Source organism: Austrofundulus limnaeus, unplaced genomic scaffold, assembly GCF_001266775.1.
Source record: "Austrofundulus limnaeus strain Quisiro unplaced genomic scaffold, Austrofundulus_limnaeus-1.0 Scaffold1640, whole genome shotgun sequence".
NCBI classification, from domain to species: domain Eukaryota; kingdom Metazoa; phylum Chordata; class Actinopteri; order Cyprinodontiformes; family Rivulidae; genus Austrofundulus; species Austrofundulus limnaeus.
The window spans coordinates 1-605 of NW_013954042.1; positions in this window are offsets into that span (position 1 = coordinate 1).

Below are 605 nucleotides of genomic sequence, written 5' to 3' on the forward strand. Positions count from 1 at the left end.
GGGGTGCACTTCAACTCGCCTACGGCAGCAAAATGGCTAGAGCCAGCACTGCATTTAGGTCTCTGTCAAAAGTCTGGAGATGGTTCCCCTCTTCAGAATCGATGTGGAGAGTCTGCAGGGTCAAACAGATAAACAAACCAACAAACGTGAGCTTGGTTTATTGGAACCCTGTGATGCTTTATAGATGCAGAACATGACTTTCATTAATTTTCCAGCAGCAGCTTGACCTTTTCTGCTTTCCTTCTGACATTACACGTTTGACTGAAACATCAGTCAATTCTTGAATGTCAAATCTTACTTATTGTACATGTTAGTGTGGGAAAAAAAGCAGTGAAGGCTTTTAGGGGCTTTGCAATATGTAAAATATAGCTAACTGCTGGTGCAATAATGAAGTCTCTGCAGCTGTAATGGGAGTGTTTATATTTTGAGGAAGAATACAAAACTAGCAGGGACGTGTGTGTTTGTGCCCATAGGTATTTATGTGTGTGATGGGGGTGAAAAGGAAGATAAATGGTTTGCAACTACTGAGCCATGAGATCTCATTCAGCAAATAGCACTAATGACATTCCAACCAAGTGTGTGTGTATGGGGGGTGGGGGGTGATG